The sequence below is a fragment of the Mus caroli genome, chromosome 6 (genome assembly GCF_900094665.2).
Source record: "Mus caroli chromosome 6, CAROLI_EIJ_v1.1, whole genome shotgun sequence".
In the NCBI taxonomy this organism is placed as follows: Eukaryota; Metazoa; Chordata; class Mammalia; order Rodentia; family Muridae; genus Mus; species Mus caroli.
The window spans coordinates 33,386,248-33,408,998 of NC_034575.1; the positions used below are offsets into that span (position 1 = coordinate 33,386,248).

The 22,751-nt window shown below is 42.9% G+C and overlaps 1 protein-coding gene across 1 annotated transcript in view; it reads right to left on the reverse strand.

Annotated features, from left to right (window-relative positions):
- Hipk2 (homeodomain interacting protein kinase 2) overlaps positions 1–22,751 on the reverse strand; it is a 187,049-nt gene that overhangs the window by 74,754 nt on the left and 89,544 nt on the right. The gene's annotated exons all lie outside the window — the stretch shown is intronic.

Here is a 22,751-nt window from a genome sequence, read left to right on the forward strand (position 1 = left end):
GGAATGGGTGGGTAGGGAAGTGGGGGGCGCTATGGGGGACTTTTGGGATAGCATTGGAAATGTAATTGAGGAAAATATGTAATAAAAATATTAAAAATAAAAAAAAAAGAAAAAAGAAAACCATGCCCAAGTGGCCGAGAGCTCAATGGGAAAAGAAAAGAGAAGACCTTGGGTTGCTTACAAGTCACTCAAGGGTAGTTTTCTATACGAGTGGGAGCAAGGACAGAATGAGCTACCCTGTTCCCCTAAGCACAGTGAGCATTGTGGTAACCTCAACCGCCCATATCTACTGAGCTTCCAGTACATTTGAGACTCTCTGTGAGAGGTGGTACTAAGCAATGGTTTCTGTTTTCATGGATTTTTGCAATTGGAGTGCACATAGCAAGTGATACATGGAAGGTCAGAAGGAGTGATCTCTTTTTCACTCAATAAGCAATTACCAAACATCCACTAGGCACTAGGCACTAGGCACTTAGTATTTGGGCATCCACAAGAAAGTCTTTGTTCTTGTGGTGCTAACACTCCAGAGGCCACCAGGGAATGCTGCCACTGGCTAGAGAGAACAGAGAACTTAAGGGGTCAGGATTAGGTAGGCAGACTTCAGTGCTGAAAGAGAACAGAGCTGCAAGTGAGAAAGTAGCCTAAGCAAAGGTAGAGGTGGGGAAACAAAAGGAATGTTCAAGAGGACAAGGAAGGGCGTGGGGGCCAGGGCAGTGCAAAGGCAAGTGATACCAGGGTGGAAACTATCTTGGTTATCAGTGCCACAGTCCTGGGTGGACAACAGCTTCTATTTGTTTCCACACTTAGGAAAAAAGGCCCCAGGGCATCTTCTCCAAGCAGGAAGGAGTAAGCACTGCTAGAAAACCCAGAGCTGAGGCTTCCTAAAGCTGTACCATGGAGACTTGATGAGGCAGAGCAAGCCTCCTATACCAGCACACAGAGCAGTCTGACCAGCAGACCTACAGAAGCAGCTGGTGGCCTCTTTGTAGAGACAGGCCACTGAAAAGCCCAGATGACAAGTGACCAAGGACACGATCTTCAGTGCTTCAGCCTGAGATTGCCTGCTCTGTCCGATGAGATCTGTTTTATGACACATCACACATGGGACAAAGGAAGTTTGTTTCTCTTTCTAAAGGTGGTAGGGGTAGGGAATACACCTATTGCACCTCTGGGGTTTTTTTGCAGGAGCAATGCCTATGTAGCTGAGTTGGCCAGATGACAAAGTCACAGAAACCAAGAATGATTTTAATTGCACTCCAGACAGGCTCACACTCCTCCAGGCCTAACTGCACAAGCTACACATGAAAGTTTCTGTGACACAAATGTGACTCTTCAAGTTAAATATGATTACAAGCAAATCTCTGGGTGTGTTCATGCACTTAGAATGTCTTTGATGTGACCCCCTGGGTGTTTGGTGCCTGTCACCTGGTCTCATTGTCTCTGCCTTTCATATTCATGAAGTCATCCAGGCTTACTTCCAGGTGGGTCAGATATCATCAAGAAATACTGAAAATCCAGAAAGAGCAGAGAGCTGGGGTCCCATGTGCAAATTTAGAAGTCCAAGAAATTCTAATTAGCAATGACAACACCTCCCCCCAAAAAACCTGTGTTCATCTTGATATCCATAGCAATATCAACTCCAAACCTACTTGGATCGCCCACTCAAGTGTTTTGGGGAGCAGTTTAAACCAAGAGAACAGCTATTAATAAGTGCTGCTGTTGAGACCCCTCTGAGTGGAAAGTTAAACAGGGTGCTTTTTAATGTCCTTGCCAACAGCAGAGTTCTTGAGGTCAGGTGGTGCTTCCCTCTGATCCCATGCAGCTTCCTATCCACGGGCTACAGAGAGCAGTGACAACAGTCTCTTCACACAGAGACACCTATGCTTGGGAGGCACTCACTTGGATTACAAAGTCTCTCTAGGAACCAGAGTCCTAAGTCTGGAGCTAAGATGCTGATGAGCAAGTCGTTGAATTCTCAGGACCTACGGGATGCTGTTAACAGCACCAACCGTTCAGTTAAATAGTGACATTTACAGTAAATGCAAACCAGGAGAACAGAGAAGTAAACACTGCGAGAACAAACTTTGTAACATGCCAGATCAAGCCAAGGTCCACCTTCCACTTGGATTGAAGACATAAGCCCCAGTGCAAAGGAAGCTGGTCAGGAGCCCGGGGAAGGATTTCACTGCCTCTTCTTCCAGGTGTCTGTGGGTGGCAGGTGCATGCGAATTTGCAGAGTGAGTCTGTCTTCCTTGGCAGTAGCATCAGTTTACCCTACATTGCAGGGCTTCATCATTATCACTAAAACGTGCTCACTTTTCTCTCTCCCTTCTCTGGTTCTTCCAGTTGAGATAGCACTGCTTGCACTGTTTCTGCTCTGCTTTTCTGACACACTGCTTCAGCCTTCCTTCATCTTTGAAGGAACCCCACAAATCCAACTGGAGGCATGAGGGGAGGTGTGTATTGGGGACCTTACCACCGTTTAATGTTATTATAATCTTAAAGGCAGAGACTCCATCGTCCAAGTTACAGAGAAGGATGAGAATTGAAGGTAGAGCAGGGAGACAGGTCCGGAGGCTAGCTAGGTGCTACAGAGGTAATGTAAGGACACCCACGCTGACTACACACTTGAGAAGTTACATGGCTATGTCACTCTCCACCCCTCCCCTTAGGACTATTCACTGTTTCTGGCCTATAGCTTTGTCATGCCCCCTTCTTTGATTAACTGGCCTGCTATCTTCAACACTCTCCCAAAACCTGCAAGGTTGTAATTGAGCAAGCTGGCTCTCTACTGCCTCCTCCTGCTACTCTCCTTTTCTCTGGCTCCTTCTTGTGGATCCTGTTCCACCCGCCATGGTACATGTCACCCTCAGCTGGCAAGTGCCACGGGTCCAGTCTCTACTGGAGTCTTAAAGTGAACTCAACATCCCCCTCCCCTCAACCACATTTCTCTTAAAGGAACCATGATGGTCTCCCCATCTGAAGTCAGTAAGATCGATCTGCACTATCACATTTGTCTCCCCTGTATCACGAGACTCTGCTTTCTTCCTTTTTTCATCTTCTTTTTTTTAGTGACATTGAACTTCTGATCATCCTACCCACCTCCAAAGTGCTGAGATTATATATAGACACACTGGGATTATATGCATGCACTACACTAAGATGTTTTTAAAATACTAAGGTAGTACTGGGGACCAACCCCAGGGCTTTCTGTACACCAGGCAAGCACTCTACCAGCTGAACGTCATCTCTACTCCTTTGCTTTTGAAATATCCCTCAAAGATACTGGCTCCCCACCTGCTCTCATGGCCTCACTCCATTGGCCTCGACAGATCTTAGAGATAACCCCTGGGACCTTCTGTTTCCAGCCTTCCCCACTTCCAATCAATTATTGCCTGTCCCTAGACTTGTTTTCCTAAAAGGGTTTTCACTGCCCTACTTCCTTCCTCAAGCATCAACTTGCTTATCACAGGAAATCCAAATTCTATTTACTTGAAAGTCCCTCAAACAACTGTTCTCTTAGCCTACCAAGTTTCCCTCTGGGTTCAATTTCCAATGTTGTCTTTGAATCTGATCTTCACTGTGATTGTTATATACTCTGGTGATACCTTCTCACTCTACCTTTGTGTGAGTTCTCTCTCTCTCCCTTCCTCTAATGACAGAATTTTACATTTCCTTCTAGCAGTCACTGCATGGCCTCATTCTAGGCTTGTGCCCTCAATGAGAGCCTCAGAGTGAACTCTGCTGCCTGCCTTAATGCCGATACTCCACAGGATTCCCCAGTGCCGTCTGTTAAGACTGTTTCAGCTCCACGGGTTGTGATCCTGCTGTGGGAACGGCTTATGTTGGCTTCAATGGCCTTTCAGACATGGCTGGCATGATTTTTCACTTTATTGGTTCCTCAAGTCCAGACTGCACCTACAGGTGAAGGTGGCTTTTCTCTGAGTATGGACGAGCTCTATGCATTCTGCCAGCCACTCAACGTCCCTGGTGATATTCTCACTTGAATGGATCCTTCTGGCTTGTTGGCCAGTAGATCTATGCAGTCTTGCCCCTCTCTATCCAAGCTTCTGTTTCAAGTCTCCTCTCTTTCCTTCAGCTCACCTTCCAATTAACCTAGACACTGTCGTGAGCACTCTACTGTTTCTAGGTGCAGGAGCTGGTCTCTCCAACTAAGCTGTGAGCTTCTCTGTGAAAATCCATGGCACTATCATAGGGTCTCACCAAAACCCACTTACTTGCCTTATATTGGCTACCATTTTCCTAGATGTTCCTCAAGAGGTCTACATCAGTGTTCAAAGAGCTGGCTTCCAAAGCAAGCTCTAACTTATCTACTTTGTGCTTGTATTCCACAATTCTGTTGAGATGAAACACCATGCTACTAAGCAACTCATGGAAGAAGTTTATTTTGGCTTAGGGTTCTAGATGAATCAATGGTGGGGTGGCACACAGCAAGTGTCAGTCTCTTGCTGGAGCAGGAAGCTGAGACAGCTTTAAACTCTCAAGGCCTCTAGTGGACAAGCTTCTTTCCAAAAGGTTGCAGCTTCTAAGTCTCCCCAAATAGAGCTGCCAACTGGTGACCAAGAGCTCAGTTAACAAGGACTATGAGAGGCGTTCTCATTCTCAAGGGCAACGTGCTTCTGCTTTTGTCCTCTATCTGATGGTCTAAGTTTTCTCTACTACAAGGTGCTCAGAACCACTGACCTTACATATTGTAAGATGTGTATGTATATTGTATGTATGAGAAACTCTAAGTCTACCTCACTTGCTCATGCAAAAAAATGTGCGAATAGCCAAGCTAGAAAGTAAGTGATGATAAGCCAACCATTTTCAACTTCACTGAATTCTGTTCATGGAATAATTTCCATGTGAAATGGGAAAGCAAACTTAAAATTTTTTCATAGAAATTAATATAATGACAACAGTATACACACACACACACACACACACACACATACACACAAAATTTTATCAGCCAAACATTAAAAGTTTTCCAAGAACTTTGGCTTACGAAAGGCTTCATTCCTGGGAAGAGATGGTAGAGCTCCAGTGGATGGAGCAGGTCTGGTTAGAGCAGCGAATGGGGAGATCTTCTTTGCACATTTCTAATCCCAAGTAGTCATTGTTACACCCATTTCCTACCTCCTTCAGGCAGAACCTCAGGAAGGGCTGAACTGTTTGTTGATTGTACACTGGTGGGCCAGACTAACAGCCTGCCTCACCCTAGGCTTACTGTACACACTGTAGGCACACAACATAAGCTGGGGACCTGTGGTCTTTGGGTGCGTGATGGGAAGTTCACCATGGCTGCCTTAGGAGGTAGGGGTTTGCTCTCTCCTAGAGGTTTCTCTGGCTGAGGAAGGCTGGATGTTGACATGCATGCCAGTACCTTGTGGTAATGAGACACTAGGTGTGAGACTCTGTAGCAGGCAGATAGGGAGAGGGGCCATGGCTAGGTAATAAAGGTAGCCAGCCTGTTCCTTACCCTCTTGACTTGAGACAAAAGCTTGGTAGCTTGAAACAAAGGCCTTGTAGGCTTTTGTCTCCCCCTAGCAGGCCTTGTTGATGGGCTGGCTCACTGAGTTCAAGGACATGTAACACAACATTTCTAAGCCACCAAAAACAAACAAACAAACAAACAAACAAACAAACAAATCCTGGCTTTCTTCAAACTGACCACCTTAAATAAGGGAAGGAAAACTCTTCGGAGGTTTGAGAGGGGTATACCGCATCTTTCCTTAGGGTTGGTCTCCCTTAGAACAGATTCATATGCAGCTTTACACGGATACCTGCATATTTAAAGTAAGAACTATACTTCCCCTCACTTACAGCTCGAATACTGAGCTGCTCCAGTTAATCACTTTTGGCTGGGATGCTTTTCTATAAAAGCCGACCAAGTCCACTGGCTGGGATGGTGCTCTTTTCTCAGGGGTTTCCCGAGTTTTAGGAACTTGGAGCTGGTTGTAGCCCAAATGGTCATGGGGATTGTCTGTCTCTTAGGAAATTGAAAAGGGGACGGTTGGGAAGGAGGCGGCCCTGGGAAAAATGGCAAGGGCTTTGGGGATTCAAATGCCTCAGGCATCTCAGAAAAGTAAACGTAGCCAGTTTCTGGTTGTTTTTGTTTTTTGTTTAGAGCTTAAAAATAAGTAAGAGTTACATGATCTCTAAGATCAGGGCAGGGTAGAGTTTGCCTACTATGTTCAGCACAAGGCCTTTGCGTCTGGAGACTTTAAGTCCTCTTTTCAAAAGGAAATGAGGGAGATAAACAACAGAAGTTTGCCCCCTGCCCAGGTAGCAGAGACAGGCTCCTTCATCTGGGGTTAACCCAAGGGTCCATCTTTGGGATGTTAGTACTGCAAGGTCTTCTTCTATCTGTGGGTCAGACTCCAACTCTGCAATCACTTGTTCTCAGCAGCCAAGTGTTTCCAAATCCCCTTTCTCTGGCTGCATTCATTCCCTGTTCACAATCCTTTCAGCTAGAGCTAAGAATGGGGTAGGAAGCACCTACAGAGGGCTAGCCTAACACGACATAAAACAAGGAAAGAATTATTTTGAGAAACAGAGTTTCTCTGGCAGATCCAGTGACAGAGAAACTCATGGGCCTCAGATCTTGGCAGGAGATGGGAAATGGTATGTCCTCTAGCAGGAGAGCTCCGCCCAATTTAGAAGGGAAACAGAAGCTAAAAAGACCAGAGCACACAAACACTAGTGTCTCCTCCCCTAGCTTGCCCTTCCACATTCCAGAGGATCCTTATTCTAGAAGACATCCTTTGGTTGGGGGCTGCGGGTGGTGTGCTGCTGGGCTGATCCTGGTGGGGTGAGGTGAAGCTCATCATGAATGGTTGCTGACTTCTTAGGCACAAATACCACCCCCATGGTCCACTTCAAGGAACCAATAATTTAATTGCTAGCTCACAAAGTTTCTGATTATCTTATATCTAGCTCCTGCAAACTGGTAAATATCAGGCCTAGTTTAGTCTGTAAAGTATTTATACCTTAGGAACCCTGGCTACTTGCCTTAGACCCATCACAAGAGTCCTCACTACAGCATCCAGGCTCACCACACCTCAGACCTGTTTCATCCTTCCCTGAGGAGCTCACTGAGTCCATTGGAGGGATGTAGACTAAATCTGCCTGGCGTCTGCCACATGACAACTTTCTATGTATTTTGAGATAGTTGCCACAAACTTGTATCTTCTTAACTGCATTCTAGACAAACATCTCCTCTTCCCACTTTCTTAACTACCCTTCACATCAAAGTATGACTGTGCCAAATCAAGTGAATATAAGATGCTCCATGTGTAACATACAATACGTATTACTTGCTCTAAATTCAGTCATGGGCCATATTAAGATGTTTCAATAATGATAAACAGATCACATATGACAGAAATCCCTTGGGGTTATATTGTCTAGTGATGCTGTCTTCGTTTACAAAAGCACACCCTGTGGTACTCACAAAATCACCTAAGGACACGTTTCTCAGAAAGTATTCCCATCATTAAGTGACACAGACTGTTTCCCGCACTTGGTCCTGAGCTTGCGTTATCACAGTCACTTGACAACCATTTGATAGTAATCATTTGTTCTTACATAACTGACTTCCTCAACTCCTCTTCCCGAATCTTATAATGTGCCTCATAATTCATCAGGTCTCTCCCGTTAACTGATTAAAAGGAAAACATGCAAAGACTCTACTGTTTTCATTAAATGTTACAAGGTTAGCCTGGCTCCTGAGCCACTGAGAACGTTTTCAGCCTTGACTCTATCGACAAGGATCTTAGTTATCTTTCCAAAGGTTTTAGAACCTACAAACCTGAAGAACAACCTTTTACTGCCTTGTTCAAGCAACTCCTAAAGGCAGGATCCTGTGGTACACTACAAGGAGCCTGGCTCCAGACCTAACAATTCTCTAACCCATGTTCAGTCTCCATGTCTCCATCTCATTCATAGGATTTCAAGCACCTGGCAGGTGCCTCACTGGAATTTACAATATGCCTTCAGCTGGGAAGTAACATATAACCTCAAGGATTTGCCTAGTATTTTCCTGCCAGGCCTATCCCTCAAGAAGATTGTGAGGGAAATAAGTGGGATTCATGCAGCGTGCCTATTTCAGTGAGGTCAGGCAAGCCGCTGCGATATTTCTATAGTCACTCATAAACTTCCTGCCAACAATCCCCACTGAAGATTCCTGGGAAACAGTGACATGCCTAGGTCCTTCTACACGGGAAGCTTTCCCCTCCTTTCCCTCCTTAGGCTAGTCAGACGTTCCTGAAATGCCACTTTCTTTACACACCCTTTCTTCCCAACATTCCTGATACTCTAAGTCTTGACTCTGACTTTCATGTTGCTTTGGGGCCCTAGCTCGCGCTTATGGCTACCTTAAACATTTGGCTCTGCTTTCGGAAGTCCAGCTCTATCTACTATCAGTTATACCAATTCCTACATTCACCTCCCTCCACCCAGAAACTCCTTTTGCTTTCTGCCATTTAAATTTCCCACTGGCACTCCAAAGTGCATTCCAAGTCTCCTCTCCATAAAGTTTACTCTCCACTCCGGCCCCCATCTACTTTATACAGCATTCACTTCACTGTTTACAATCATGGGTTTTACAACTCAGTAAACTGGATTGACGATTACCCAATTCTGCTCCTTCTGCCTAAAAAGAAATTTACATCCACGGATGAGGCATCGCAGGGCAGAAGAGGCACCAGGCCTGAGTATGAAGGACAGCTCTGCCGTTATCAGCTAGGCAACCTATGGGCTTTCTCAATTGACATGAGGCTTGGGTTTGAAGCTATACTAAAAGTTCTTTAGAAGTGGAGAAGGGGCAAAAGGCTGTTTGAGCAGTGAAGCTGGGAGGGACTTTAGGAAAGGCCACTGTAAACAATGGCATTTATAACTGAGGACCAACCAATAAAACAAAACATTTTAAATAGCTGGGGCTGGGGAAGTGGGCCCAGCAGGAGCAAACACAAGGTGTAAGAATCTAACCTTAGGACATTGCTACTTGTACACTTCCCCCCTTTGAAGTCCAGAGCCAGACTTAGGAACTAGTCCAGAGATTCCTAAATTTACCTCTTACTTCCTCTAAAGCTTACCCTGAGTCCTTCCCCAGAGCTGTCCTTCAGAAATCCCAGAAGTGGACTCAGAGCCTCTGTAAACTAATGTTTTCTTTTCACTTAGCTACCTGGCTCCAAGCAGTCTGTTCCCAGAGGATCCTCCTTTCACATCAGGCCACCTGTTTCCAAGGGGATCTTCCTGTAAACTTGCTTCCGTGAGGACCCTGCTCTTACACTCAACTACCAGTTTCTACAAGGTATGTTCATCCCATGAGGCCCTTCCCTCACACAGGTCATTGAATTCCACGAGGACCCTCCCCTCAGTTCCATCCCTCCTAGCTTGTCTAAATGAAGACAGTCTCAGCAGTTAGTAATCTCATGCTGCCTTTATCTTCTCCTTCTCCAATGGCACCTTCAACTTTCTTTCCAACTATTCCAGAGCATTGTTTTACTACAATTTCCCTTTATCTTCACAGCCTGGCTCCCTTTTTTTTTTTTTTTTTGCTGTGCAGTACTTCTCTTTAGAGGATACAAAGAGCTACACCTCTGCTGGTCTCTGATCAGTAAGTAATCTCAGGTTATACTGCCGTCCTAGTAAGTTTTTCTGTTGTCTTTGTTCTCTCTCTACCAGTAGTCCTGGTAGAGCACTGTTTCCTTTGCTCAAAGCATAAATGACTGAAATGTACCTTCTGGTCCTAAATCCTCCCTAACTCTAGGATGCAAGGACAGCCTAATAAACATTCACAATGTAACAACAAAAGCAGCCCCGAATCCCCCTCTGATCTTGTCATAGATGGCCTGTTGACACTCCCCCCACCCCAACACACACACATACCATTGTAACAATGGTTTGCAAAGACTTAAAAATGCCTCTGGCTATTTCCCAGCAGTTGCTCTTCTTCCTTATCTCACACCCAGTGCTTGCTTCCTAACCTTTGCCACCAGGTTCTCCCCACAGTCCCTACTCCATTACAGGGTCCTCCTGGCTGCCACACCCCACCTCCTAATGTAAACTTCTACAGCCCAGGTATTGGGCTGGGCTCCCCACTCCCCCTACCCCCAGCTGCCCTTCCCTGTATAATCCAACCATTTTGGTTACCTGGCCCTTTGTCTGCCCTTTACCATCCTGGCCTTTGGTCTGGCTCTCCCCTCTCCCTTCACCTCCCCCTCACATGGTCTGGCTCTAGACTCTCCCTGGTGTCTGCCTGTGGCTGCACTCTCCCACATATCCACAATAAACTTTCTTTCCCACCATTCCTAGGAGCAGTCATGTCCTTTCCTTTTTAATTTATTTTTTCATTCACTAAATGCTAGGATTACTGAGATTCCAGGTATGCACCATGTCTGGCTTAAAACTTTTAAAAACAAAGCCCAGCAGGTTTCTTTTATGTAAAATATCTGAATTTACAGTGTCCCCCCCCATTTCTTAGCTATGCATGCACTAACCCACTTTTACAGGCTGCCCTCACACTCGCAGACTCCTGTCAATTCCCAGTCCACTTATCCATCCATCCACCTGCCTACCCCCTGTGAACACACACACACACACACCTGGAGAGAAGCTGCACCTTGCTGAGATTGATTGATTGACTGATTGATTGATTGATTGATTAGAATTCCAGTACTGAAAGGCTGCAGGTCCAGAGACTAATTACTTTATCTTGGGCTACTTTTAGCTTTCCAGAACATTCCTTGCCTACTGCTGTGTCTGAACTAACATCTTGTGACTAACAAAAACCTTTTGGAATCTATTAACTTATCAGACACTGGCTTTCACCAACCCGAAAGCTAAGAATGCCATCAGATAGCATCTGAGGTCTACAGAGAAACCCCCTCCATCTTACCATCACTGATGTAGCCACCAACTTGCCTTCATTTATGTATGACTTTTTTTTTGTTCTGTAAAACTATAAAATTTCATGAAACTGCTTCCATGTTGGAACATGGGATTTGGGAAAACCTAAGGTTGTGTTCCTGGGCCATGGTCACTCAAAAGGGCTCCAAAATAAGCTATCTCGTATTCACTTTCAGATGAGAGATGTGGTATGTGCCAACACCACCCACCTACTTCTACTAAACCATCTGATTCCAGTACTGACTTACTTAGAACTGCAAGTGGTCTTTAGTCTCCTCACATTTTCAAGTGAGTACTGAGATAATGTTTTCCTGTGTGGGGTCCCCTGCTTAGTAAACCCCACCCAGATGACCTTCTGGTGAGAATACCCATTCAGCATGCTGTTTGTGCACTGTGAATATCTGCCATGTGACCTGGTCACCTGCAGCTTCGCAGACGCTCTTCACTTGTTGAGTCTTCTGTATCCAACTATAAGTTCTTCTAACTAGTAAAAAGGGTCTCTCTCTCTCTCTCTCTCTCTCTCTCTTTTTCTCTCTCTCTCTCTCTTTTTCTCTCTCTGCCTTCCACCCCCGTGTGTGTGTGTGTGTATGTGTGTGTGTGCATGAATGTATGTGTGTGTATAAAATCCCAGGCCTGTCCACATGGTGCAATAGGCTCTGGAGATGGGCAGTTTCTTGGTAGCCAGAAGCCAGTTTCTAGAAGGACCAGTAATTACATACACTAAAAACTATATCCTAGAAAAGATGTTATGGTAAGCATATTTTTGTAGATTTTTACAATAATGTATATTCCCTCCTTTAGGGGAAAAAAACCCAACAACAATAGGAAAAAAAGGACAAAACAAAAATAAACAAAGACAGAGAGTCTAGAGTCGGGTAGGATGCCAGGCTGTTCTCTAGTCCCAGCCACCATTCAACTTTAGGTCTTCAGAGACTTGAAAAGGCAGGACTGGCACCGTGTGTGTCCTCTAAAAAAGAAATGGAAGAATGGCGAGTGTCAAGATCCACTGAAGGATCATCTGGCTCTTCTCAAGAGCCAAAGGCCGGGAGCAAATGTTAGTTTACATGTTGGCAAATACCATCTTCTTCCTTAAGGTTGCAGCTGAGCAGATAAAGCAGCATGGAGCAACTGTCCTCCTGAGAGATCCTCATCTGGGATAGGTAAGGAACACACTTGTAAAGTGCCACAAAAATACCATAATAGACCTTATTTTTGGTGATCTTGCATGTAATTATTGATCAACCCCTTCTAGTGCACATGTGTGTGCTCACATAAAACATGTTAGAAAAGGTAGCAAACAACTTCCTAATAAAAACTAAGACTAAAACTTAGAAAAACCAATATATACAAAAGCTAAAAAGCAAGCATCACACAGACGTGTTTCCTCCAAGTCTTTAAATGTACAGCTATAATCACATCATTTGTACAGGTTTTGGTTTTATGTGATAGCCTGCACTCATTTTTGCTAGTCTTTACACTCTCAATCCAGAGCCTATCAATTGTTAACATCTCAATTTTCTAACTTTATCTGTCAATTGCTGTTTGCCTTCAACAAAATACTAAAAATAGAAGAAATTATATATACCCACATTTTTCTGTTTTCCTTTCTTTTCTCTTCTCTCTCTTTCTTTTTTTCTTTCTTAAGATAGGGGTCATCCTCTTTGTAGCCCTGGCTGTCCTGGAACTCACTTTGTAGACCAAGCTGGCCTTGAACTCAAAAGATTCACCTGCCTCTGCTAGGATTAAAGGTATAAGCCACCACTACCCAGATATTCACATGGTTTAAGAAATGTATAATATTTACAGTGTTATGAGATTATCAGGTAAAATGGCACAAACTACTTACAGCTGCCAGTAAGATTTGCTGATCTGACTTTTACAAGGATCACATTATTTTAAAATCAATTTAACAATTTTTGACCTACTCCTTGTGACAACTAGTAAATCTGAAAGGTGACACAGACTGTGCCAGTCACTGCTTTAGGATGTTTAGGTGGTGACGGATGCTTCAGAAACTGCCTTGACTTAATGGCTTTGGTAATTAGGAGACAAAGAATGAGCTGCTTTAAAAACGAATTGCCAGATTCCTAGGAAAGCCTTTATTCGTGTATATAACACCCAAAACATATTGGTTAGCTTCCTCACACTAGAACAACCTAGCTTCATAGGCAGCAAGTAGTGGACATACTGTATTTTACTTGGAATTATCTTTTAGGTGAGAGTGAAGAGACCATTTATTAACAAGTGACAAATATTAATTAGAATCAACAGTATCATACAATAATAGATATGCAAACCAAAGAAGTTTGATTAATGTGCAATATAGGAAACAGTCATGAATAACAGTTAAACAGTTATTTAACTGGGTGTCTAGTCAGACATTCTTTACTTCAAGTTCTGTTAAATAACTTAAGACTGATTAGAAGAAATTAACAAAATCAATCCTATTAGAGTTTAATATTACTCATTTTATGATGAAAAGTTACACAAATATTAGTCATATCTGCTTGAACTGGATGGTACTAATTATTAAAACTGTAAACCATGTATTTTAATACTGCACCATGCACAATGAATATATACAATGAAATCTTTCTTAAAACTACATGTTGGCTATTCTATTTAGTTGAAAAAAAACCCTGCTTTGTATCCACGTGGTTAAGGTAAAAAGGCCAATGAATGGATTTTATTTTACTTTTCTAAACTCAGCCACTTATAGGGTTGGCCTTTGTCTATGGGCCTTTCAAATGTCAATGGTATTTTAAAAATAATCAAATAACCACAGAAGAATTCATGCTACTGCACTGCTTCAACCTGTGCCTTATGTAATGCAGTCAATTTACTGAAGGAAGGACCAGTTCCATTTTCCTATCAAAACCATAAAAACCAACGACATGGTCTTACAAAGCTCTTCCTCTGAGTTAATCTCTTTAGCTAACAACTACCTTCTCAGGATTGAGGGCTTATGATTCCAGTGGAGAGTGGCCTTTCCAGAAGGATCACGGAACCCACCCTCTTTCCTTTCAGAAGCCAAGCTCAGCCCTGTTGGCCAGGGGGCTGATGTGCATACAGCCTGCTCTTAGCCATTTCAAAGGATGACATAAACAGAAGCCACGCTCTCTCACTCTGAGGAGTGATCTGGCAGGGGAGGTAAACCAGGAAGGGAGATAAGCATATTGTGATTGCACATAAGTAAAGACAGAGGTGACATTTTAATAAGACTATTCTTCTTTTGTACACTCAGAGATCATAAAACAACAACTTAAATTTAGCCTTTAAAGATCCATCTGTGGATGGGAAATGAGAGTGAAATAAATTTTACAAAAATTATCTGTTGTGCGTGGTTTTCACATGGACAACACCTGGCTGACCATATGAGCACATAAATGCAGAGGGAAATTCCTGTCTTGCTGCACTGTTCCCTTACAATAATACTGTTGCAGTCGACAGAAAGTGATGGAATAAGAGTACTGAAGCCCAGTGTAATCGAATGTATGTGCGCTCGCACCCGCACACACACACATACACACACACACCTCTATGACACAATGCTAATGGAAATAAAAGTCTACAAACATTAGTGTGTTAGAGGACTTGCTACTGATGCCAGTCATATGAAGGTGCGATCAGGAGGAAAGCCAAGCACAGGTGCACACACTGCCAGGAGGCAGCAGTGGTCCACACCTTTAATCCCAGCACTCAGGAGGCAGAGGCTGCTGAGGTCAGCCTGGTCTACAGAGTGAGTTCCAGGACAGCTAGGGCTACACAGAGAAACCCTGCCTCGTGGGCTGGGAGAAGCACCTATACCTACATCCAAAGACAATAGCTTTATCTCCTTCCTGGGCCACCCTATTTTTAATGTTTTATTTGCAGAGATGCCAAGACAGCCAAGTGGAGCACAATGAACAGGCTAACTGTATTCTTTCCTAGGTCTACAAGAGTGTTTGGCTGAAACATCTCTTAAATTGCTTTCAGACATTTGGCAAAGTGAGAACTGATACAACAAAAGCTAGACATTTCCCACTCTCCCTATTGGTTTGAGAGGTTGGCTTCGAAGGCTGCTTCACCACACAGTGAATGCTATACACTGCTAGCCGAGGGCTGTAGACCTGTGAAGTTCCTCCAAATCTGCACTCCAAGTTAAGAACACAAATGTCCCGCTCAGCTATTTATGAAGCACAAGAAACTTCATGCAATTGTTGACCACTGCTGTTGTCTGCACAAGGAGCATCTGGCTGCCACATCTGCATTCCTGATATTCAGAACAGAGTCGTTAAGGCTGAGTCTAAGTATCTTTTAGTTTGGAGTACAACTTAAAAAATAAAACTTTTTAAAACCACAGCTTGAAACAATGAACTGAAAGAGGGATTTTCTCTAGAAAAAAATTAATAAATTTTTATAATACTTGAAAACAAAGCAATACAACAAGCACTGAGCAAACGGACACTGGCTTGTCAAACAGTAACATGAGATATAAAGTAAGAATCAGAATCCCACCCAGCACTCGGGAGGCAGAGGCAGGCGGATGTCTGAGTTCGAGGCCAGCCTGGTCTACAGAGTGAGTTCCAGGACAGCCAGGGCTACACAGAAAAAACCTGTCTCGAAAACCAAAAAAAAAAAAAGAACAAGAAGAAGAAGAAAATTTAAAATAGTAATTATGTCACAGACAGGTTTCCAGAAAACATCACTGATAAACTCTGTATTTACAGATTTACTCTAACAGAACTGTTAACATGACATTTTCTCAAACAATAGTGATTGCCCTGCACTAATCTGTATGCCGGCCTCTATAAATACTGCTGAATGTAGATCAGAAAATTAAAGCCCTTAAAAACTATTTATATAATCTGTGCCTATTCCAGGACTACAGCCGATAATAAAGTTTTAAGGAAGTGACCAGTGCATTTATTGGAAATAATCATAAGCAAAATCTAGGCATGGAATGCTATCATTCACATGGAAACAAAGAACTGCTAGCTACGGCCATCTGTGTACTCTGTGGTTGGTGTGTACTCTGTAGTTTGTGTACATCCGAGGTCTATTAGAGTGGTCTAGATTTTTATTAATTTACTTACATTTTAAGTTACATTTAATCATTTACTCTGTGTGTGTGTGTGTGTGTGTGTATGTGTGTGTTTGTGTGTGTAAGCATGCACAAGAGGAGGTGCATAATACTACAGTGCAAATCTGGAGGTCAGAACTTATAAAAGTCAGTTCTCTCCTTTCTCCATGTGGGTCCCAGGGACATGACAACAAATCCTTTACCTGCTGAGCTATGCCACTGGCTCCTTGGTTAATTTCTTCTAGTTTGTTTCTATAGTTTATCTATTCATTCACTCATTCAAGATTCCCCTAGTAGATAATGATGTGTGGTATGCATTGATTTAGATACTAGAGACAGCACAGAGAGAAAGGAGTGCACTCTCTTACCCTCATGGAATCTACATTCCAACACTTGAGCACTTATAGACTTGATTCCTGGTTTACTAATTTAAAAATCAAATGCTGCTTTTATTTAAGTTGGCATGAAATTATAAAGTATCTTGGGTATGAAACACCTGTCAAGATTATAAAAACTGGAGAAATTCTAAATATATTAACCAAGAACTGAAGAAAGAAAGAAAGAAAGAAAGAAAAAAAGAAAGAAAGAAAGAAAGAAAGAAAGGAAGGAAGGAAGAAAGGAAGAAAGGAAGAAAGGAAGAAAGGAAGAAAGGAAGAAAGGAAGAAAGAGAGAGGAAGGAAGGAAGAAGGAAGGAAAGAAAGAACGAAAGGAAGGAAGGAAGAAAGAAAGAAAGAAAGGAAGGAAGAAGGAAGGAAGGAAAGAAAGAATGAATGAAAGAACGAAAGAAAGAAAGATAGAAAGAGGAAGAGAAAGAGAGAAAGAAGGAAAGGAAAGTAGAAAAGTAGAAGTCAATGTTTGCAGACTTCAGAACGGGAGCATGTCAACAGACATTAAAAGTAACATTTTTTATTAACTTTGATGATTAAGATCAGTGAGCCAGAATCACAATTTATTTAACATCGTGAACTGTCTTCAACTTGACCACCCATTTTCAAGTTAAATCATAAAGAATTTATACTTTTACTGTTCTGACCATGGTATGATTGAGTGTTCTGTAATTTACTCAGTGTCCTTGCAAAACAATAATAAGTTGGAACAAAGCCTACAGGCAAAAATAAGGTTTAACACTGCTTCAATCATTAAAACAAATATATTAATGGCAATTTGTTAGAACAGGAAGTCCCAGTGGTTAGACCCATGATGACCTAAAAAGTGATGTCTGAAACTTTTTTTTCCTTGAGAAAAAGGGGGTAACCATCCTAAGTTATACCTGAAACCCACCTGCTCTGGAGCCCATGGGGAAAAGAACATAAACAATGCACTGAGCATGAGCAGAAAGATGCTGGCTGCAAACAAAGTCAAGGGAGTTGGCTGGTAACATGAAAGTCATGGCGATACTGGTAATGGTGTCTTGCTCTTTTTCATGCTCTGCCCATCTCCTCTTCTTCAGAGTAAACCAGGTTTTCTGGGAAAAGAGGGTCTGTCACCATCTCCACCCCTAGCTCCACTGTCATCTTCCACTGCTTTTGTAAGACTAAGTGGAGAAAGCATGGGGGTTGAAGAAGCTCCTGGAGACTGAGGTCTGGTACAGGACATGTGTGAGGGTCTCTGTGGCTGGGGGGACCTGTTACCAAGTGTGTCTGCTTCATGTGGGACCTTCCACATATGGGGCCTCCAGTGTGGCAGGGAGTTTGGGGAAGCCTGACTTTTTCTGATTTATTTTATTTCTGTCGTTTATAGGAAGTTGCCAGAAAGGGGCTAAAAACATGCTGACTTTTGGTTTGGTGATCTTAAGCGTAAATAGAGTAGAGAAGTTAAGATTAATTTATTTGAACATAACATGGATAATAATGATGCCAATAACTAAATTAACATGGCATGTTACAGTTTTATTGGGTCTTCCTCTGCTTTAGATACTCATACCTATTGGAGATGTCCTCTTTTTTTTTTTTTTAAATCTAAAATGAGGCCAGATTCCAAACAACTAATGCAGGAAATCAAATGCTTGGGTCTTTTCAATCTTTAATCTTGGGGGCTGGAGTACGTGCATAGATATGAGCACACATCTTACAGTGGATATCTTCCTCTATCATTCCCCACTTTTATTTTATTTTATTTTATTTTATTTTATTTTATTTTATTTTATTTTATTTTATTTTATTTTGAGACAGACTCTCTTCAGTGAACCTGGAACTCAATGATCTAGCCATCCTGGCTGGCCAGAAAGCTCTAGAGATTCACCTGTCTCCAAAGTCCTAGTGCTAGGATTACACGTGTGTCCGCTGTACCTGGCTTTTACATGGGTGCTATGAATCCTGACTGGTGTGGCATGCATGCACTGTGCCCACTGAACCATCTCTAAAGTCCCAATTTCTTATTTCTTTAAATTATCGCACATACAACGCATTAAGAAAAGTTAAACCCTTGTCTATATGGTATTGACTAGGTGGAGTTAAGAGAAGAGAGAGCCCTAAGAACTGGCACAGTCCTGGGGCAGGATGAGCCTGGGATAGCAGGAGTTTAGAGAAAGCACTGCCAAAGGATTTCAGAGGTGAAACTGCACAAACTACAAGAAGATGAAAGAAAAATGGACTCCAGGCAGAATGGTTCTAGTCAGGCTTAAGAAGCAAACTTGGTGTACCAACATTGGTTTTCTGGAACAAATGGAAGAAAAATAACCACAGCCATATTAATCAATTAATTAGTCTTCTGTTTTAAACTTCAGTTGCTAGAGCTAATTAACTATTTACTGAGGAGATTTTTAAAATTTAAAACCACTAAAGAATATTACTAAACAAAACTCTATTTGCATTTCCGAAACTTCTATATTTCACAGCCCTTAGACATGGTCCCGGGGTTCCAGCCCCAGCCCTCTACTTCCTGCCACCCAGACTGGCTCTCCACTGAACAGCTGTCTACTGACCAGATTTCAGAGCCAGGATGCTTCAGCATCTGCTTCTATCAGTCTTGAAACCAACACTCGGATAAATGTTCTCATCTTGAGTGTATTTATCCTGTGTCTAATTTTAGTTTTATTGTATCAAAATGACTGACATGGGTTTAACTGCTTTGTCTGATAGATGTTGGTGCATCAGACTGACAGATGCTCACTCTTACTGTTATTAGCCTGATGTATTCTGACTAATTTATAGAATGAGAGAGGGTATGTTTTCTCCTACACATCCATCCTGCTCAGTGGCTGTGTCATCATCAAACATTCAGAAAGGACCAGCTATGTGAAAAACATTATGCTAATCCCTGAGAGCAAGGGAGTGTGAGCGCAGTCCCAGCCTTCAAGGAACCTTCCGGAGGGAGACAAAAAACACATCTACATACAGATGGCAGGAGAAGAATAGCAAAGGTGGGTGGGCTCAGGTACTGTCACTTGGGGCCCAAGAACAGTTATAAAGGTGATGTCACCAGGAAGCAAGCAACACACTGAGTTAAACCTGACTGTTTAACTCAGAGACCACAAGGACAAAGCAAGGGTGTGAGAAAGAGCTTGCAGGTGGACCCCGATGTGGGTGACATCAACTGGGACATTGAGCCAGGCTGTTTCAGATAAGACTTAAAGGATATTCTGTGTTCAAAGATGCCTCAACTGATGGCTGTAATATCTTTATAAGAGGTTTCTTATGTCCAGACCCTTCCCACAGCTCTGTTCTACTCAATTACTCTCATATTAACTTTCCCAAACTGCACCCCCACCCCCAATTGGCCAGTCCTTGGTCAACAGAGCACTGAGTAAGCACTGGTGCTTTAGAACACAGCCCGGAGGTAGCTGCACTTGTCGTTGCCCTATTCCTCTACGCGGAATCCAGCAAACTGTCTGAAAAGTAAAAAGCAATTCAGCTCAGCAGGCTGTACATGCTGCAACTCCTTTCTGTGGCCAACTATTCATCTCTGCCACACACAGTACAAAGGGCTTAGGAGGCTTAGAAGAAGGACCGTAGACTCCAGGCCAACCCTGTCAACCCTACCCTATCACCACCAAGAAAGGGCACAGAGACAGTAGATAAAGGAATGGATATATGGCCATTCAGCAGGCCTTACGTTACTTCCCTGGCATGGAATTCTAGGCTCACCCATGTCAATTCTCTGGGCTGCCTACTCCCTGCCTTGCATCCTTAAGCAGTCTTCATCATCATTACTGACTCTCACCAGATCTCAGCACCCACTACATCTTCCTGTTTGCCCCGCTGCTCTTCAAGAGATATTTGTCAGGGACCTCCTGTATGCTAAGGACTAATGCTGGTTTCTCGGAGTGGATGACAGGCATTTTTTTCTGGGTTTGTGGGCATTATGACAGAGGCAGGGTGACAGGAAGGGAGAAGACCTGCTGTTTGGTTCAGGACTGATGCCAAGTTCCTCTTCCTTTCAGCCACTACTATTCCTTCTCTCTACAATCAAACACTAGGAAGAAAGGGCCCTGTTGAGCAGCACAGTGCCAGGAAATGCCTCCCACAGCTCCTTGTACACTGCATACTCTAAACACACGTGCTACATTGAACTGAGGGAAATCTAAATTACCCATGCCCTATTAATTGATATGTAAGTACACATTTCAAAATCTTACTTTTTTGTTTTTTGAGACAGGGGTTTCTCTGTGTAGTTCTGGTAATCTTGGAACTCTGTAGACCAGGCTGGCCTCTGCCTCCCGAGTGCTGGGATTAAAGGAGTGCTCCACCACTGCCCAGCTCCTTACTATTTTTTAATGTATACATTACTACATTAGGATGTAAGGTAGACTTCTAAGGTCTATGCCCATAAGGGAAACCAGAAATAAACACAAGCCTGAGGTACACACACATATATATTTGTATGTACTTATTAGCCAATAGTAACAATGAAATGACAACAGTATGACCACCCTCCAGCTGAATAAAGTATCTTTTATTTAAGCAGATAAGCAATTATGAAGATTTCAGGCTAAGGAGAAAGGGCTACTTTTAGCATATGGAATGGAGTGAAAGAATTATATATAGATACACTCACATGCTCGGATGTATCCATCTTTAAACAGCCTATCAAAACTGTCTAACACACTGCTGGCTATAAATGTGCTATACCTGGCAGGGAGAAAATTCCATGAAAGATTATAAAAGCTTGCTAGAAGCATTAAAAATTTCCAGCCATTTCATTATTTGTCATTCAGCAACTGTTAATATTACTTTTTGTATTCTTAGTGAAGCTTGAAATTAACATGGCTTTTTGTTTATTTCTTCATTTCTGCACCCTTGTCAGCTCATCTCAGGAATGCAGTTTGTTAGCTGACTTACTGCAGCGCCAAAGAGAAAGCTCGGGAAGGGAAGCTTAAGCCGACTAGTGAAAGGCTCTGCATGAACACACATTTGTGTTTTAACCTCTCAGAAGCAGAGCAGTTAACTTAAAATAAATATTTAACATCTTGGTGCTTTTATCAAGACTCGTTTTGACATGGACATGTTCCCCAGGGAACAAAGTCTACTGGAAAACGTTGACTGAAAAGAAAGGTGAATCTAGAATTTTCAAAGGCAAACCAATCTCCAGAAATGTTCCTCCTCCAAAAATCATTAATCTGAACTGAACATAGGCTTAGTATTTTGAAGTCTCTTAGGGAAGTAGTCCCAGGCAAGGCCTCTTCTGCCCCAGCAATGTTTTTGTTGTGTGCCTGCCTGCCTGCTGCCCTACCCTGCTCCACCCCCATAGCTATTTCACACATGGATCCTGATTTACACCCAAGGCACCTTTATTGCCCAGGAAGCCCAAGCAAGACATAGATCTTGGTAGGGGAGCTACCTAACACTCCTGGGGCACAGACAGGGCAGCAAGCCATAAGAAGTCTGGTCATCCCTTTAAAGTAAGGACCATTTATTAAGTTTCTTTTGCTGACTTCACTCTTTCCTTACACAGTGCCTTGAGTTTTGAGAGGGTGACATTTATAAGGGGTTGCTGGATGTGTTCTGAAAACTACAGAGCTTGACAGATATGAGTGGTGTCCGATGCCCCCAGGAACAAGAGTGGTCAGTGATGGTAACCAAAATGGCTTTGCTAAACGGTTCAAATGTAGCAAAGTCATAAACAAACAAACAAAAACCCAAAAGAACCCAAACCTCTCACGATAAAATGGTCCAGAATTCTTCAGAAGACAGAATCCTGTCTCATTTACAATATGTACACATTTACCTGAGCTTCCTATGTTCCCCCCACCCGGAACAAGGTATATCTTGCAGGTAACTTCGCATTTGGGGGTGTGGCCACCTGCCAAACAAGGCTCCACAGAATGACCCGAGTATATCATTTTAAGTCTACTCCCATAGGACTGTCACCTGACCAGGGGCCACTAAGTTACACTGGAACTGCATCTAGTTTTTCCTGCCCCATGAACTTCCTGTAAAGAGCATGGTCATACTGTATTCATCTCTCCTTTTTGTTGGCACTAACTCACTGTAGAATAAAATCACGCTGAGTCACAGCATGACACAGCCAATCTCCATCTCTATTTTAGGCACATTTTACACACAGGAGCTGGCAACACACCTTTCCTGATATAAACACAGCTCTGACGGCCTGCAAATTTCAACTGGGTCAGTCTTGCTGCATTATTTGACTTACTTGAAACTTTATTTAAATTTAGTTTTTGTTTGGGCCAATTTTGATGATAAAATTTTGTGCTGCAATCCTGGATCAAAACTGAGGACAGGGGGCTGGTGAGATGGCTCAGTGGGTAAGAGCACCCGACTGCTCTTCCGAAGGTCCAGAGTTCAAATCCCAGCAACCACATGGTGGCTCA